Raw genomic sequence first — 17283 nt, 5'->3', positions numbered from 1 at the left:
GAGAGAGAGAGAGAGAGAGAGAGAGAGCTGCCAGATAAAGCTGTCCAGACTGCTGAGGGCCAGTTGGAGCTGCCCAGGACTTTTGAGAACTCCCACCGAGAGCTGCCGAGAAATAAGGAGGCATGACTGTGGTGCCAGTATTTTGTCTGTCTGTTTTGATGTTACTTTGTCAGAGTCGTTTGTTTTCAGAGGTCTCACATGTTGTTGGGCCTAGGTTGGTTTCACAGGCAGAAGGTGAATTGAAGAGGATGGTGGCAATGTGTGTGAATGTTATTGTGTCTTTGTTAAGCTTTGTCTTCCCAGGAATAGAAACTGCTGAGAACTTGCCTCAGGTCAAGATGAAGAAAAGACCTCTCCTTGGGTACTGAATGCTGTGATGATACTGTAACCTAGTTGTGACCTAGGGGTGGATGGCCTTTGTGCTTTGTGACAGACCAAATGAATGTACTTTGTCTATGATTGGAAACTAATCTCCAATTGAGACTTTCCAGGGGTGGAGTACTTTGACTTTTGTTCTTTGTGATTGAACTGAGGACTCCTAAATGACTGAGTTACCCTGTATTTGGATTTTCTCTTTTCTGTGAATGTTTTGCCTTAATCTGTTACTGAATAAATGGAGAGTTACTATGCTCCTAATCCAAACCTTGGAAGTTGCTTGTGCTTGGTGTCATACTTCATCCGTTGGCCTCATCAGTTTTATTACAAGAAATCAACCTGGTTCCAGCTACAGACATAACAGTTACTTACATTTATATGGCCTTGTAAGATTTGCAAAGTATTTTTTTTCCTGACCATAGCTCCACAAAATAAAGAATCTCATAGTACTATGCCCGTTATATAGATAAGGAAATGGATTTCTCCATGGTCACAGCTCATGCCAGTTAGAATTAGGATTTAAACCAAGGTTTCCTGATTCTCATTCCAGGACTCTTTTCCCACTACCCCATGTGAAGATCTGGATTCAAATTCTGTCTCTGATAATGTGACACTAGGTAAGTTACTTAAATCTCTCTGGCTCTCAGTCTCCATATGGGGAAAGGAGGGGGTTGGAGCAGAGGATTCTAAATTCCTTCCAGTTACAAAGCTCTTATCCTTTCATCTATTCTGTCACTTGCTGCAAAGTACTAAGTTAATAAGTCAAGTCCTATGATTTTTCCCCAAGTTCATCTGGTAGATTCAGACTATCAGATTGGGATTTTGTAAGCAACAAGGAGAAGTATACATATACCACAAGCTCTCTCAGTCTCAGATTCTTCATCAGTAAAATTGGGATAAAAGCCCCAATCCCACAGGGTCCACGTGAGGTTCAGATGACATAAGGTATAAATCACTTTGTAAACCTTAAAGAGCTATATCAATGCTAGCTATCATCATTGTTGTCATTGTTTTTAATAATAACACAAAATGCTGGAAGAACAAAGCTTCAGCTGATAAGTCACCTCTTTTTTCCCCCTGTCCTTTTAAGCTAATCCCTCTCCTCAAGCCTGCACAGATGCCTCAGGATGGTGTGGCAGTGACTCTGGCTTCTTCCAAACTAGGCCAGCTAAGGTAATCTCTAGCCATGTCTACAAACACCAATAATATTAAAACTGTTGACCTTTATGTAAGTCTTTAAGATTTTAAAAACACATTATCTCATGTGAATTTAGCAACAATCCAATAAGGCAGGCATTACGAGCATGAATTTTATAAATGGAGAGAATGAGACCCAGAGAGATGAATTTATCTGTGGCTTCATAGCTGTTATCACAGAGAGGATTCAAACTCAGGTGCTTCCTGATATCAAACCCAGTATTCTCCTTCCTCTATAACACACTGTCTCCAAAGTGGAAAGGCAGAAGTACAGAACAATTCTAACATGTCTGGTTTATGGACAAGCCTCATTATTTTTAAAGAAGCTCATCACCATGTAGCAGTCATCAGATGGTGAATTTCTCTGGCCACAGCAACCCATGAAAATGGTCTACTAATGCCAAGTAGAGTAGTTGTAATTTCCATCAGTGAAGAGAATGTCTACAATGATGAATTTTAGGTAATTAATGTATTACCTGTGGTGATTCTAGCAGAAATGGTCTGGCTCATTATGAGAAGGAAAAATTGAGATTGTCCCCAAGGTGGATTCTGTGAGTCAGTGTTATTCCATAAAACACCATATTAGATGAGGCTAGGTGGCATCCACCATGGTGACCAGGATGGGAGTACAAATGTCTTTTAAGTAACAGTTACCAAAAAGTTATGGATAGATTCGGCAACTGGACACATTATCAGAGTCTCCTTTTGAGGTGACTGATAATTTAGCATTTCTCCCTATCTCTCCCATTTGCCCCCAGTCACATTTCTAAGAACCTTTCACTATCCCAACACTCTCAGTGATATCAGTAATTATGACCATATGAATGAATGTAGGAAAGAGAAACAGGCACTCAGACCAAAACAAGATGAGTTGACTCCAATGCCCTCATTCATCTCCTTTGCCTTCTCAAACCCCTTCCATCCTCCAAGATCCAATCTGAGCATGGCATCCTAGTGAAAGACCTTCTCTGACCAGTCAGGCTCAGTGAGTTATTCCTGCTCTTAAACTCTTCCATCACTTAAAGTCAGTCCCACAGAGTTTACCTTTCAATTACTTTCCAATTGATCTATATGCTCATCTTGTCTCCTCAGATAGGCTATATAATCTCCATGATGATAGCAACCATACATGCCTTATTTTCAGTCATCCATAGTGTCTTATACAGACTAGGGAGGCAAATAACAGAAACCATGGTGTTCCTAAAGTTCTAATAATTTAAATTAACAAACAATTGAGTATATAGTAGGCATTCAATAAATATTCATCACTTGAGTAGATTGAGAAGTAACATAGAGAAACAAAACAAAACAGGAAACCATAGACTTTTCCATGGGAAAGAAAGAAGACTTTAAGGCATCTAGGCTCTTCATAAATGGTTTAGCCACTAGGCAGTAAATCTTATTTGCTTAAATACAAAAAAGCACTTAATAAGGGACTATTATGAACATAGCACTATACTAGACTGTGGTGGATACATAGATGAAATAAATTATAGCCCCTCACAAAGCTTGCAGTCTAAAATGGATGATTAGACATTTGCACAAATAATAACAAAAACTCAAAGCAGAATTATGAAAATTATAAAGAAGTTCAAACATAGTTGTTCTATGGGGACCAGGGAAGGTTTCATATAAGAAGTGGCACCATAGTTCATTCTTGAAGGAAAGGAGAGATTTTAGCAGGCAGAGATGGTGGGGGAAAGGGAAGAGAACTAATTTCCAGTAGTGAAGATGGGGTGTGCTGGAACCAGCTTGTATCTACTTAAAACCAAACTGTATTTTCAGTGTGAGTATTTACACCTTTAAAATTGGCAAACACTACAAATCAGGGTTTGACTTATTGTTTTGTTGATTGTCTAGATTTGAAGTGATGGAGAAAAATGCTAATAATGCATATTAAACTGAAAGGTGTGTCCCACATACATTTTTTGGGGGGTGGGGAGAGTCCATTGTAAAATTTACTAGCATACTGCTAGAGATGACATGAAATGAGACATGAAGATAGGAGTGGGTAACACATCAGTACAAAATGGCAGGTCATTCAGTTTGGAGGAAATTTGATTATTCACCATCTCCTTATTCCTATGTAGCTTTTTCCTTTTTCTTTTTTTTTAATTAAATTTTTTTCTCTCTTTCTACCACTTACCCCTCCAGTTGGAAAAAAAAGGAAAGAAAAGATGTGAAGAGAAAAATAAAACCCTTGTAGCAAATAAAGCAAAACAAATCAACTTTGAATAGATATGTCTCTGTCCTTCTTGAGCACATCACTCTCTGTCAGTTGGTGGGAATCATGGTAAGGCATTGCATTAAGCAGGGTTCTGAAAATGTTCCTAGTGGTTTGTCTTTACAAGGATGTTGTTATAAATAACTCTCCCAGTTCTGTTCAGTTCACTCTGTATCAGTTCATACAAACTTTCCCAGGTTGCTCTGAAATAATCCTTTATACAATTTACATAACAATATTTTAAATACATTTATATAACATAATTTGTTCACCCAAACTGATGATTACCTGTTAAGTTTCTAGTTATTTGCCATTACAAAATAGCTGCTATGAATATTTTCATATATATAATGTATGACACATACTATATATACATGCACACATATGTATATATATTTATCTATGTTATGTATTCTTTCTTTTATCTATTTGGGGTACAGACCTAATAGAAGTAGTTCTAGGTCAAAAGGGGTAAACATAGTTCAGTAATTTGGGGGGCACAGTTCTAAATCACTTTCTAGAATGGTTGGATCAATTCATCTCTCCTCCAACAGTATATTAATGTGTGTATTCATCCCCTATTGTATTTGCATCTAGGGCATGGGATAAGCAAAAATTCATGGCAGCTGTCTCAAGGGGCCTGAGCACACCTCCACAAGGCAACTCTGACTTATGGGAGTCATCTTTCCAACCAGCAAGAATTCCTTAAAGAACACCATAAAAAGAGCTAGCCAGGCTGTGGAAACAGGAAGGTATAGTTTCAAATTCTTCCCCCCTGACACATATGTGCTGTGCCACCCAGAGCAAGTCAAGGAATCTCTTGGTGATCCCAGAGAATTCCAAACTCATCAACTGCAGGGAAGGTGATGATTTGTATTAGTAGAGAGAGGGTCCTCATTTTGAATTTCAAAGAGCTTTGAGCTCCCTACAATGGAAAAAAAAAAGAATAGTCTAGGAGGAAAAGAAAGGGAAAGGGAAAGGAAGGGGGGAAAAGAGAAGGGAAGGGAAAGGAGGGGAGGTACAAAGGACAAAGGACAAAGAAAAGGAAAGAAACACCATTTCACTGACCCAGGTGGTCTCACATACTGAAATGGGTGTTTGGCATTTAATAAATGTTTGTTGAACTGAATTGGCAGAGCTATAGGCCAAAAGTAAAGATAACCTAAAAACTAGAGATTACTGTTCACTGAAAAAGAGATAACTTGCATGGTATTTTGCCTTCACTGCAAAACTATTTATTTTTAAGGTCAAAATGCACAGAAATTCCTTAGGCTTTCTACCTTTCCTTTCCTTTACTTATAGAGTTTCTAGTGTCATGCAGTGGAAAGATTCTGGCTTGGGAGTATGAGGAGCTAGATTCAAAACCAGCTACTTTCTGTCTGTGTGATCTGAGGCAAGTTATATAATCTCTCTGTGCCTCAGGATTTTTAAAATTTCTAAACTGAGGAAGGTGTATCTCTGTATCATGAGGAATGTGTTCACTAAGTTTCCTTCCAGCTCTAAACTGATGAATCCCTTCGCCTTTCCGTCTACATCTCACAGCCCCTCATTCTTTGTGTCACAAATACACTGCTCCAAACTGTTTTTTCCTTTCCAGGTTCTCCTCTTTCCCCATTTTTCCTCCAAACCCCTCCCTCTTCTCACTGTCCAGTCCTATTCAGACTCGGGCAGAGCCCCAAAGTCTTGCCCAAATTTCCCAACTGCCCTTTCCATCATCTCCCATGACTCCCAGTGGTCCCTGTGAGTGGCAGAGGAAAGGTTCCGTCTTCTGTTACCAGCAGCAAAGCCCCAATGACAACAGATTCTTTCAAATGAAGACATGTACAGACGGAAACAATATGTCAGGAGTGACGGGCAAAGGGAGTAAAGACACCCACTAAGTGTAGGGTGGAAAAAGATGAATATTCAGGTGAAGAAAACATCAGTATTAGAAAATCAGCAAATGTTTAATGATGGAATGAAAGATGGAAGGCTGGCAGGAACCAAGGTGACAACAGACAGAGAGAGCATTGTCACATCAGCAGACTTTGGATCCCTGCCCTGAAATCAAAGGAGAGAAAGAAATGGTGGTGATGGGGGGTTGGGGGGGGAGAGGAGGTCAGAGAGGGGTAAGAGGGAGTGTTTCCTTGCTGCCTTTTAAAGGAGTTTAAAATTAAGAGAGTTGATGTCTACTTGGTATTCACTCATAAAACATGAGGCTAGAATGAATTTTTCCAAGATCTAGCCTAAACCCTTTATGAGGAACTGAGGTCCAGAAAGGATGTCACCCCTGCAAGGTCACAGAACCCAGTCTATATCCCTCAGGGCTTTTACAGGCCTAGGTCCTAATCTTAATTATCTTAATTCCAAAGCCTACATGCAGAAGTAAATTAGGGACTCATTGTTACTGTGTGATGTGCAGGATACCTATCTATGAATGTCTCCTTCCCCAAAATTTCTAAACATTCATTGTTAGAAATGTAATTTTTTTATAATTACCTAGGAGGCAAATGTAGTCAGTCATTTTTAGTATGAATTATTGGGCTATCCATACTTCCCTCTAGAATAGGGATTCTGAAATTTTTGGTCATGAACCCCTTTGGCAGTCAGGTAAAACCAATGGGCTCTTTTTAGAAGAATATTTTTAAGTATTTGAAGGGAATATAAAATCCCAATTAGAGGTTAGTGAAAATAAGGAAGGAATTTTTCCCTGATTCAAATTCACAGACCCACTGAAATTTATCCACAGACCCCAGGTCAAGAACCTTAGCTCTAGGATAAGGGGATGCAAAGAGCAGGAGGCTTAACACAAGCTCTGCACCTCCGGAAAGGGTGGGTCAAAAGTGGGAAAGGGCATGTAAGAGGTAGATGGAGAGTGGGGGGAGTTAGGGCTGACAATAACCTTTGCTTTCTCTGCTGACTCTGGTCAAAGATGCCATCTGCTAAAGCTAAACTATGACTGACGTAAATGATGAGAGGAGCCTGCCTTCCCATGAGATCACAGCAAGCCCTTTCAGGTCAGAACCCGCTTCACCAACACTGAGGACAAGTTCCCAGCCAGGGAGTTTTCCCCCTTTTGAATTTCTCCACTCTGCATTTGGGAAATCTGTTTTCCTTAGTGCTGGGCTATGTCAGGGTGTCAAAAGCCAAAAGCTTCAATCTTGTCAGGGAGGCCAGTTTGCCATAAAAATACAAGGAGGGATTACGGAAGCCCCAGAATGAAGGCTTTTACAATATCAATTCAACCCTTGTAAATTTAATCCCGGGTTATTTGTGGCACCAAAATCTCTTTACTGTGATGTATTACTTAGTTACTGGGGTTATCACAGCACCATCCCAAAGTTGCATAGTACATAAAACATTTCAGTTAACAATGCACGAAGGTTAACTCTCCCAGATAACCTGCTATCACAGGGGTTAGGCCAGATGACATGCCTCTGTCAGATTCCAGGAGCTATTGATGGTTCAATCAGTTTGTTTTGAAGGTAAAGTACAACAAAAGGGCAGTAAACTTATTCAGACTGTCAACAGGGGCTATCGGGAATGTGGCTTGCAGGTAAGTAATTCTGGGTGTTTTAAGACTATTATCAAACAGCAGTGGTTGAAGGAAGAGACAGCTACTAATAACACAGGAGGCAGCCATCATAAAGCACTTTATGGCAGGAGCCCCCATCTATAAATCCTGGGACACCCTGAGATAGCTCCAGATTTATAAAACTGCTTGTTAAGCTGGGCTAGGCTTAATGAAAAGAGATCCATCTACATTTCCACATCCGAGCCCCAAAGGGACTTCCCCTGCCGTTAGGGGTTGGGCAGGTACAGCCTTAGCTTATCTCTTGTTCCTCTGGTACAGACGTTTGGGAGAGCTGTCTTTGTTGTCAGGTAAAGGAGCACCATTGGCAAAGGTGGAGAGTGCAAGGAGGAGCCCAGGAATTCTAGGAAGCTGTTTAAAGACCCCTCTATCTCTTCTTGGATGCTCATCTCCTCCTAAAGCAGCAAATGAAACTGAATGTATTGATTTTCTTTCTCTCTTCTTTTCCTTCTTTCTCCTTTTCTTCCTCTATTTTTTCTGTCCTTCCCTTCTCTTTCCTTTTTCCTCTTTTTCTGCTTTCTTCTATTTCCTTTTCTTGACTTATTTTTTTCCTTCTTTCCTTTATACAGTTTCCTTTCTTCTCTGTTTCCCTTCATGTGATAGTGATGGACAAGGGAGGGAAATGGACAAAGGAAATAGGAAGGAGGGCATCAGTCATCCAGGAGCACCAATGAGGGCCTTCCTATCCCCAAACCCTGGTTTCACTGCCCCAGCCCTGGTGCTCTGGCATTTTCCAAAACAGACCTGAGAGAAATGATGTTGCCTTTTGCTCCCACCCATTAAGGAATTGGCCACACACCATCATGCTTCAAAGTCATGGAAAAGATGAACACACCACAGAGCATGAGATGTGTTTCATTAACCTTCCGCTTCTGCTGTTGGATTTCTCTTCAGCAATGGCCCAGGGCTCCACAGGCAAGCGGCCAATGATGCTGATTTTCCAGGCCCAGGAGGAATGGGAAACTGACTTACAAGGGCATTTTTTTTTTTGCTAGGGCTTCTTTTCTACAGTTTCTAAATTCTCTGACCCCCTAGGGCCACACCTTGGCAATGAAGTCAGTGATGGTGTCTTTATGTTTCAAGAGTACAGAACTGAGAATGAGGATCTGGATTCAAGGCTGGCTCTGCACTGAGATAACCTAGCTGACCCTCTCTGGGACTCAGTTTCCTAATCTATAAAAAGAAGAAGGTGGATAAGCTATTCTCCAAGGAGGTCCCTTTTGGGGAGAGAATTACTTGATTCTGCAGGTCCATAATACATGTTTAGAATATAGTTGGATGTTTCTTTCTCCTCATGCCTATTTCCTATGCAGCCCAAATAAATTAATTTGAGAAAATAGAGAAGGAGGGCCAAGGAATAATGAACAAGTGCTCCAACCTGAATAGGTCCAGATGCAGACACAGATTACAATTATCTCACCCTAATGAGAATAGGTGAGCTCACCTACTACATTAATGATTGCCTGGCAAAGACCAGATGATTTCCCTAACAACTGTTTGAAGTATTCCATGCAAAAAAATACACCCACAGGACAGACCCAGAGCCTGGACAAGAGAAGGAACTGGCAATTATGGTGTTCTTCTGTTAACTTTGATCTCTAGGTCATGACCTTTGCTTTCTTCTGATCTTCAAAGCTGAGATTTTAGATTAACTGAAGAATGCACACTGGGTTCTGTAAGCCACAACTTTTACTACTCTGGCTGGGTGGGGAAATAGGGGTAGTCCCCAAACAGACCCCAGAAGTCTGGGTATCCTTTCCCATTCCTTTTTGATTGAGTGGCTGTAGATACTGGACAGATCCCAGATCTGCTCTCTGTTGGTGATCAACAAGAGGACAGAGGGTTTAAAATAATGCTATTATAAGGAAAAACCAAGGGTCACACTGGGTGGCAGGGAGACAAGGCAGAGACAGAAACAAAGAAAAAGAGGAGAAGAAGAGAGAAAGGGAGAGATAGAAGAAGGAAGGGAGAGAGAGAAAAGGGAGCAAGGGCATGAAAAAGGAGGAGGAAGAAAAATTGGCAAAATGAAGAAGGGAGAGAAAAAGGGAGGGAGGGGGAGAGAGAGAAGAAAGAAGTAAAGACAAGGAAATAAGAATCATAGAATTCAGATCCACAATGGACTTGAGTAGGTCAACCCCCTCATCTGAAAGATGAGGAAAATGAGGCCAACAGTTATTATTGAATAGTAGAACTAGGCCTTCTGACTGGGAGTTGGAGGAAAGAGAGTAAATAGAAGCCCCACCCAAATTCACCCTCTCAACTCCAATACTCCTTTGAGGAGACTGAGGTTATCCCAGGAGGGTTAACTAAACCTCCCTCCTTCGTGCCTCAAAAATTTCCAGGATCAGCACTCATTCTTCCTTTCTTTCTCCCTAGAAGGTATCTTTCCATTTTTCTTGATTAATCCTTCTTCTTGCCTCCTTGATCTCACTGCCTTTCTCCTCCAGGACCTCATTCCAGCTATAATCTCCCTTCTCTCAAGCACACACACACACACACACACACACACACACACACACACACACACACGCACACACACACACTCTGCCTGTCTCTCTGTTTCTCTCCTTTCTCACTGTGTCTATCTCTCTCACTGTCTCTGTTTCTCTGTCTCTCCCCTCTTTCTCCACAGTCTCCTCCCTACAAACATAATTAAGGTATTCCAGTGCTAGAAAACAAGTGAACTTCTCTACACCCTTTAATGATCCTCTATCTCTCTTCCTCACATGGCAAAACATCCTGAAAAGCAATCTACACTCAATGCTTCTGTTTCCTCACTGCTCACTGTTTCCCTTCCAGCCTCTTCCTTGATAATCACTTCTCTCTTTTGAGGCATTCTTTCACTTCTAGTCAATCAGTATTTACTCCCATTACTTTTACTACTCCCTCTCTCTCATTTATCCATTCCTCTCTAATCCGGTCCCTAGAATACTTCCTTGTCTCTTTCTTTACTCACTCTTGGTCCCCTTCCCAGACCTATCAGATGGATGGTTCCCAAGGATCTGTCTTTGATTCTCCCCTCCCCTCCAATGCCTTCTTTTCCCTTTCTCTCTCCCTAATAGGCAAGATTCTCTTGGATCTTGCCCCATTCTTGCTTTTCATTATTCTCTTACACTATTCCCCTCCCCCAAGTTGCCATCCTCCATTCATATCTTGCATTTCTACCCATTATGTCTTTGTTCAATCATTTACTTAAGCCTTTAACCGCCCCACCTTTCTCTCTACTTCATCATGTGCACATGTTGAATTCCAACCTTGACTTTAAAGCCCAATTTAAATGCCACCTTTTCCATGAAGCTTTCCCTGAATTGCCACTTATGAATAATAAACATTTCCTCTGATAATACCTTCTTTGGACCTCTAATGCACCTCCACAAAAGCAGAGATTTCTTCATTATCTCCTCTAGTACCTAGCACTCTCTTCACACAGTAGACACTTTTAATTTTAAATTTTTTTATCTCAATTATGAAGCATTTATTTTTTTCTCTCTTACTCCTTTCCCTGGGGCTTGATGGGGTTGGAGTGGAGGGAATTGAAGGGGTAAATTGTAACAAACATGCATATTTCAAGTGAAACCAATTCCCATATTAATCATGTCCAAAAATGTCGGTTTCATTGTGGGTAGCATGCTTTTTCATAAGTCCTTTGGAATCATAGTTGATTATTAAATTTATCAGAGTTCTTAAGTTTTCCAAATTAGATAGTTTTTATAAAACATGTTATACTATAAATTATTCTCCTGGTTCTTTAGTCTTCATCAATCCATACAAGTCTTCCCAGATTGTTTTTACTTTCCTTCTGAAATTGTCTCTTTCTTTAATTCTTACAGCATAAAATTACATTCATATGGTATAATTTGTTCCCATTCCCCAACTGATGGGCACCCAATTGTTTCTTTGCTACCACAAAAAGAGCTGCTAGAAATATTTTTGTACTATAAGAACTTTTCCTCTTTCTTTGATCTCCTTTGGTTACCTGCCTAGAAGCAGTCTTCTGGGGTCAAATGTCATACACACTATATATTTTTAGGGCACAATTCCAAATTGCTTTCCAGAATTGCTGGGCCAATAATGTATAAACGCATGTATTTCCTAATAGTTCCTTCAACATTTGTCATTTTCCTTTTTTTTAATTAACTTTGCCATTCTGATGGGTGTGAGGTAGAATCTCAGAGTTCCTTTAATCTGAACATATTGACATTTATTAAATAGCTGTTGCTTTAAACATGAAAGGAAGGGGAGGAGGAGAGCGAAAATCTCACCTACTTAGACATGCAGATTTACCATGCTAGCTTTATTAGTCAATGCCGGTCTTAAGAGGATGGCCCCAACCAGTTTATTAGAAATCTAGCTCAAGTTAATTGTATCCTTTCAAACAATGACTTTGCAATGAATTATTCCCTCTTTTTGACCCAGTGACACTACAACTAGGCATATGCCTGAAGGAGGTCAAAGGCAGCAAAGTCCCATACAGACTGGAATATTCTTAGCAGTCTTCTTTTTTTTTTGGTGATGAAAGAAAGAGTGGAAACTTTAGATGCTAATCAACTGGAGAATGTCTGAACATACTGTGGTATATGGATATAATGGAATAATAATTCACTATAAGAACTGAAAAATAGGAGGAAGTCAAAGAAAAATGGGAAAATTTGTATGAACTGATAATACAGAGCCAAGTAAACCCAAAAAGGAGAATGATATATAAATATATATATAATGACTATAACCTTGCAAACAAAAACAGTTTTTTAACAATAATTAATTGTAATGACCTATCATGGTCCAAGAGAGCAGTTGATAAAAGATAACCTCTCTACTCTGTGGAAAAGTGGGAGATTATAAGTTAACACTGTGATAAACACTTGGGTCAAATTGGGTGTTGATTATGTTCCTTTGTTACAAGGAGGGATCCAATATGATTGGTAAGGCAGGTAGTGAATGGGACATAAGAAATTTAAAATAAAAGTGTGCACATCTATTAAAACAAAATAAACAGTGACTGATTCTTTCACGTTTCACTCTACTCCCCAAGCTGACTCTCTTCTTAAGTCCACTTGTCATCGTTCCAGCTTCCAGCAATGCTCCATCAGTCTGCCATTGTGATGAAGATCACAGTCCATCTATGCCTGACCATCCCATGTAACTCTGTGCCATGGTCTCCTATAAATTTAACACAAGTTAAATTGGATATTGGGTGCACCTAATGTACTTGGTCGGGAAGGGAGTGTCTTCCTCAAACTCTTTTGACATCCCACAGATGACAAGGATCATAGATCCAAAGCTAGAAGGGGTTTCACAGGCTACCTAGTCCAGTTTCCTCATTTTACAGATGAGTAAACTGGGACCCAAGAAGTTTAAGTGACTTCTTCGAAGTCACACACATAGTAAGCATCAGAGAAAGGCTTTAAACCCAGGCCCTCTGGCTCCACAATGATGACTCTTTGCACTTTATTTATCCTTTATTCTCATTAAATAACCAGCCCTCCCCCCCTTTTTTCTAGTCACTCATTTTCATTTAAGAATTAACACTAAAATAGCATCAGTGTGTGCATATACCTAAGTACAGACTCCTCAATCCAAGAAACAGTATATTCTTATCATTAAATAATATGGCACGTGCCCGGCTAGGAGCTACGTAATGAACTCATGCCTGTGAGAAAATCAAAGAAAGTCTTCCCTTCTGCCCCACAGCAGACTGCCACTGATTCACTTGCAAAAGGAGTTTTAATTGTCCTATCTTGTGGAGGCCACCAAGGCCAAGAAACAAAATGAAATTTAACAATGATGGAGGAGTGAAGGAAAAGGTGAGGGAGTGAAGGTGAGAGAGGGAGAAGCCAAAAGCATCTTCCTGCAGTTTTCAGTAGATAACATAAATTCAGTCACTTCCCATTCCTAACCCAGTGGTCTCCCGCAATGTGACCTAAAACTAGCCTGACCTCTATGAAATCAACATCTCCCATGGAAATGAAACAACAGACATGCTTGTTTTGATGTATAGCAGGGTGACATATTATAAATATTACATCACATAACCACAGAGGATGTCAATCAATAAGATTTTTTTTTCAGACAGCACTAAATGAACCATGGGCTCTTGCTTCTGAATAAGCTTCTTTAAAGCCTCTACTATTGCTTAAATGATTAATAGGGGACATATTGTCAGAAAATGTACTTAAAGTGAAAAACAATAAACTGTAGAGGGATCATTCATTTTTTAAGCAATTCTCAAGTGAAAATGTCACATAAATTTACATAGAGGCGTCACAATTGGGCTCTGGATAAAATCTGGGTGGCAGGCATCCTTTCCACTTTGCAGGAGAAGGGCTGAGAAAATACTTTTGAGAAACTTAAGGGCCTTTTCTCCAGCATTAACCCAAACTTCAGGGCTAAGTCGGTTTCAGAAACTAAATTATGATATGCTAGAAACTTGCATTGAGGCTAAGAAAGAATTGGGCATTCTCCCAGATATCAGGAAGAGAGAAAGAAATTAGAAAAGTCCAACTCTGGCCCTAGTCATGTACAAGGTATCAGTGGGTAAACACACTGCCTTCCTGATCCTTTCATCTCCCATCCCTGCTTTATCCAGATCCATCAAATAAATTTATTGAATGTCTGCTATTTATATGCCATAGACTATACCAATCACTAGCTATAAAAATAGAATGAATGAAACAACCCTTTTTGCAAGGGTTGTTTGGCAAAGGGTAAAAGAAAGAACAGCAATAATATGTAAGCATATGCAGAATAAATATAAAGAGAATAAACAGTTAGTTAAACATAAGCTACCTGGAAACAGAGGGCACTAGCAACTAGAGCAGGGGGCATCAGGAAAGGCTTAATGTAGATGGTGATGCTTCAACTGTGTCTTGAATTAAAAAAAAAAAAGGCATCCCATAAGGCAGAAGGAAGGAGGAAGTGTACTCCAGGCATGGAGAATGGTCAATACAAAGTCATGGAGATGGATATAGAGTGCTGTGTATGAGGAACAGATAAAAGTCTTGTTTGACTAGATCAAATAATGTGGAATAATAATATTTAATGATCATGGAAAGATACTTTGGGCTAAGGTTATTACAGATTTTTAAAACTAAAGTCTGTTAAGAAGGGGAGTGAGATAGTGAAAATAACCCTGAAAGTGAATCACTTTAGTAGCTGTGTGGAGAGTGGGCTGAAGTGAGGAGAGTCAAAGAACATTTGAAGAAAAACGCAGCATTATCCTTATTCCCCTCCTTCCTATTAAAATGTATTCTATTTCCTCATCCTTTTTGCCATACCTAAATATGCATAACCTGCCCCCTTTTGAAAAGGTTTGAATCTTATTTTTGCAACTAGTAGTAATAATAGTAATTCAATAACAATGATGACAACAATAATAACATTATTAATATATAAGATACACATATATATGATATAGATTAAATAGGTGCTATGATTATTATTTTCCCTACTTTATAGATAAGGAAACTAAGACTCATTGAACTTAAGTGACTTATCCATAGTTACATAGCTAGTAAATATTGAAGGATCCATTCAAATCCTGACTCAAATACTCTCTCCTTGCTACCTCTTTAAATAACCAGCCATGTGACCTGAAACAGTTCACCTAATTTTTCTGTGATTTAGTTTCCCTCATCTATAAAAGAAAGGATATTGTGTCTTAGGTTCTATTCCTGGCCAGGGAACCTCCAAGTGTTTGAGGAACTCAAGAACATACTTCTCATGGAAGGATTCTCTACTTGACAAGATTGTTAGGAAAATGAATTGGAATAAATTAGGTTTAGACCAGTTTCTTACACCATATATCACAATAAGCTCCAAATGGAGTTATAATATGAATACAAAAACTTAGGTGATAATATGATAGAAGAGAAAGGGAGTAAGTATCTTTCACAACTATGATTAAGAGGATAATTCTTGATTAAAGAATGATAGAGATGATCATAAAAGACAAGAAAAATGATTTTCATTATATAATCATAAAGCTAAAAAACTTTTTGCATGAATAAATGTAGACAGAATAAAAAGAGATGGCCAAGTGACAAAAAGTATTTGGGTCAAATACCACTGATAAAATTTGATATCCAATATATGAGAAGTTCAGACAAATATTTAAGATAAAATGGTAACAGATAACTTGATTCATGTCGAAAGATAGGAATGGTTATTTTTTGAATTGCAATCTATTAACATTCATATGAAAATATCCAAATCACTGATAAGGGGAATTCAAGTTAAAACAACTTTGACATTTTGCCTCACACCCTGTGAATTGAAAACAATGGCAAAAACTGGAAATATTTTTGGAAGAATTTTAGAAAGGCACCCTAATGCAATGCTGATGGAGCTGTGAATTGGCCCAACTGTTCTGGACGGCTATTTGGAATTATACAAGAAAAGTGACTAAACATTTCTTTCTGATTGCACTACGTGACATATATTTCATGGAGATGAAAGATATAAAAAGAGAAAATACATGTAAATACAAATTATATATATATATATATATATCATATATATACTCTATATATACATATGTGTGTATATATATGCATATACATATATACACACATATGCATGTATTCCATTGAACTACTTTTTGTGGAAATGAGTAGGAACTAAAAGAGCAGTGTCTGTGTGTGTGTGTATGTGTGTGTGTCTGTGTGTATGTATGTAAATTCCATTGAAGTAATTTTTGTGGAAACAAGAAGTAGAAACAAAAAGAAAAACCAGCATTTGGGAAATGATTGAACAAAATGTATACGAATGTAATAAAATATTGTGTAGTAAAAAATGATGAATATCAAAAATTCAGGGAAAATAAGAAAATGTTTATAAAATGACACAAAATGAAATAAGCAGACAGAGAATAATTTATATCATGACTACATCAACATAAATGATAAAAATCACTAAAAAGAGGTCTAACTCTGAATAACTGGAAAATCAATAATAGTCCTGGGTGGGGGGGAGGGAACATGACAGATACTTTCCTCTTAAGGACAGGTAAGTGGAAAGAGTAGAAGATAGAGCACAAGGCTGGGAGTCAGGAAGATCAAATGCTGCCTTAGCTACTTACTAACTGTGTGGCCTTGAGCAAGTTACTTAACTTCTGTCTGCCATATTTTCCTCATCTGCAAAATGGGTATAATAATAGTACCTAATGCTTTGAGGGTCAAACAAATTAACACAGGTAAACTACTTTGCAAGCCTTAATGAATCACATAAATGCTAGCTATTATTATGATTATTTCTGGCAGAGAAGCAGGGGATTACTTGGCAAAATTTTGCATACATTGTTAGATGTGGTCAATATTTCCTTTGATTTTATTAACCATTTTTTCTTTATTATAAAAGAAGGTTCATTTTCATTGGAGTCTGATAGGATTTTGATATCCAAGAATGACAGTCATGTAAAAAAAGCAAAGAGCTTAAATGAAACTTTTTTTAAATAAAATAAATATAAGCTGTTGTAAAAGAGGATAATTGGACTAAATGACCTCTAAAAACCCCTTCTAGCTCAAAGTCTCTATGAATCTATTGAAACTCACTTCAGTCCTCTTTTACCTATTTTGAGCCATCAAAATCACCCTCTCACCCCCACTGCCTCCTTTAATTGTTTTGTTTTGAGGGAAGACCGGAAAGAAGGAATTTAAATCATCCAACTGGTTAATTTGAGAAAAAAATATTATCTATTCTACTGGATTGGGAAAGGAAAGAGACTTCAAGGCAACTCAATCAAACAATCAAGTATTTATTGAATGTTCCAGTTGCACAAAAAAAGGAGGAAGAGGAGGAGGAAAAGGAAGAAAAATAAGGTGGAGGGAGAGGAGGAGGAGGAGGAGAAGAAATGATTGAACAAAATGTATACAAATGTAATAAAATATTGTGTAGTAAAAAATGATGAATATCAAAAATT

The 17283-nt window shown here is 38.6% G+C and overlaps 1 protein-coding gene across 1 annotated transcript in view; it reads right to left on the bottom strand.

The window, feature by feature from the left end:
* Positions 1-17283, bottom strand: part of LRMDA (leucine rich melanocyte differentiation associated) — a 1350008-nt gene that overhangs the window by 536955 nt on the left and 795770 nt on the right. The gene's annotated exons all lie outside the window — the stretch shown is intronic.

The sequence above is a fragment of the Petaurus breviceps genome, unplaced genomic scaffold, assembly GCF_028583685.1.
Source record: "Petaurus breviceps papuanus isolate PSGF00001 unplaced genomic scaffold, PetGlider_PUasm1.0 90762, whole genome shotgun sequence".
NCBI lineage: Eukaryota > Metazoa > Chordata > Mammalia > Diprotodontia > Petauridae > Petaurus > Petaurus breviceps.
The sequence above is the reverse complement of the archived record's forward strand: the minus strand, read 5'-3'. Positions and strand labels throughout refer to the sequence as shown.